Genomic DNA, 2,527 nt, shown 5'->3' on the forward strand with positions numbered 1-2,527 from the left:
CCTGGTGTCTGTTACGTGTTCATGGGGAACGTGCTGTCCCGTTTGCTCGGCGTCTCTTTCGTGGAGCGAGGGGCCCAGAGCTCAGGGTGAGCTGACGTTTGCTGTCAGCTCTTGGCCTCCAGAAGGCAAGAACTGCACTCTGAGCGAGGAGGGGGACGCGCAGGGCCACTGCAGGGGTGGGGGGGGGGGAGCTTGTCCCGTTAACAGATGACAGGAGGAGGAAAAAAAATCCCCGTTCTACTTGCCTTTGTACCGGTTGGAACGAGCGTTTGAAATCGGGAAGGTCGGGGAACCAGGCCGGGCTCCGTGGCAATGCCGTGGCAGAGCGGCTGCCCCCCGAGGGAAGAAAGAGGGAGGTGCCAGAGATGCTGCCTCCCTGGGGGCCCGGGGTCTGCCCTGTGGGCTCAGAGCTGCCTCCCCCTCACGTCCACCCACCTGCTCTCGCCCGACTCGCGATGTCCTCTGCCTGCCTTCCACCGGCCCCCCGGCCCCCCTCGCGCAGACCTCGCGTTCTCTGGCCCTGCGTGCCGTTCGCGTCTCGGCCTCCCTGACCGGGCGTTCGAGATGTCTGCATCGTCCTCAGGGGCCTCCTGGGCCTTATCCCCGTGTCGCTGTCCCCCCAACGCCGTTTACTCAGCACGTTTATTGCCTGTGTCTTCGGCGCCAGGCCCGCGTACGTGGGCCACTCTGCTTTGCCGGTGCTGGGCCACCGTCTCGTGGGGACAGCCCGTTCCCACACGCAGGACGGTCGGGTGCAGTCCTCACCGCCCCCAGCAGCCCGTGGCTGGCGGCAGGCAAGGAGATGACCGCAAGGTGGGGAGTTCCGTGCACACGACCCGCTGCTTCACCGTTGTTGACGGGCACAGAGGCGCTCTCCTGGCTGCTGAGGACGCTCGCTCTTTCTTCCTGTCTTTGTGGCCACGGTCACGGCGAGGCCAGGTACAGGGACGGGCCAGAGTCCGGCCAGGGAGCATCAGGGTTCTAGCCTGCGCTCCGCACGCAGATGCTGAGAGAGATGTTGGTCGTTGTTCCTGAGGGTGTGGCTGGTAGCCAGCCTCCCACCTGCAGGAAGCCTGTCCGCAGGAGGGGAGGAGGCCGACACGGAACCAGCCAAAAACTGGGGGAGGGAAAGAACACGATCACACTGTTTGAGCGCCTGGATCCAGCCGCACCTGACCCCCACCCCATTCTTCCCGGTGTCCTGAACTAGTCTCCTTTCTCAGCTGAAAACGGTCTGTCTTGAGGTTCTGTCACTCGCAGCTAGAATGACCTTTGCCGGTCCCGTCGTGCCTTTGTGTATCCCATTGGGTGCACCCGGCCCCAGCAGGGAGGCGGTACCGAATCAGGACTCCTCTGCTCCTTAGAGAGGGAGCGAGTCTTGTACCTTCACCCACGTGGTCTTCCCGTGAGCTATCCTGCCAGGAAGAGCTCAAAGAAAGGCCGCGGGGCTTGGGCTGGGGTCGTGGGAGGCCTCCGCGAGTCCCCGCCTCCCTGAGCCTGTCCGCTCCTCGGCGATGAGCTCACGGGGTTGAGAACCGTCTTCACCTCGCCAGCCGTGCCGACAGGCCCACAGGATGATCGACGGGCAGCGTCACGTGTTGCAAGACCCGGGTGTGGGTTAGGAGGCTCCGTGGCGGTGGCCCGGCACGGGGTTCGCTGTGGCCCCCATGCCCGCCCCCCCCCCCCCCCCCCCAGAGCCTTCACCCTCCACTGCTGACCTCCATTCAAGCTGGTCTTGACGCATCGTTGAAATATCAGAGTTGACCATTGCAACGCGTAAAGCTGCTGTTTGTCGCCCCAGAGAGACCTTGTTGGGACAATGTCCTGCATTTGGCCTGGACAGGGTAGCCCCCCAGAAAGGAAACAACATGCCAAGCCTGACATCTTAGCCAGTGAGTGTGGTCTGCTGGTAACCCGCGGGCTGCAGCCCTTCCTGGGGGAGCAGCCTGGAGCGGAGGGGTCCCTTCCGGGTGGGCGTGCTTCCTCTCCCCCGAGGCACCGAGCCGGGAGCCCTGCCTTTTCTTTTGGGGGGAGGGGGCACCGTGGCACGAAACGGAGCCCCTGCTCGGAGTGTGTCAGTCCCGGGGCGGGGGTGTGGTTCATTCTAGATTCACCCCACGTGTGGCTCACGCCTCTGTTTCCTCATCTGTAAAGTGGGTAAATGACAGGACCCGTCTCCCAGGGTTGCTGCAAAGACGAGTTAGTTGCTTGAAGGTCACCAGGCCCCCAGAACGGTGCCTGGTGCTTCAGTGCTCAGGGGGCGCCCGCCGTCCTTGTCGTCTCGCAGAGCTGCGGCAAAGGTGAGGTGAAACACACAGCCCTCCGCCCAGGGCCCCAGGCACTGGTCAGCTGCCGGCAGAAGGTGTGGGTGCGGCGAGCCCTGGCCCTCCGCGCGCGCACGCCGGGCGGCTTCCTTCGGAACAGCAGGGCTCAGCCTCGCCCCCTGCCGGCGGCCCAGGCTGCCCACTCTGTGTTTACCCGGGTTGTTTGGAGCGTTGCCCGGAGGGACCAGTGGGCTGACGGGCAC

The sequence above is a fragment of the Lynx canadensis genome, chromosome D1 (assembly GCF_007474595.2).
Source record: "Lynx canadensis isolate LIC74 chromosome D1, mLynCan4.pri.v2, whole genome shotgun sequence".
In the NCBI taxonomy this organism is placed as follows: domain Eukaryota; kingdom Metazoa; phylum Chordata; class Mammalia; order Carnivora; family Felidae; genus Lynx; species Lynx canadensis.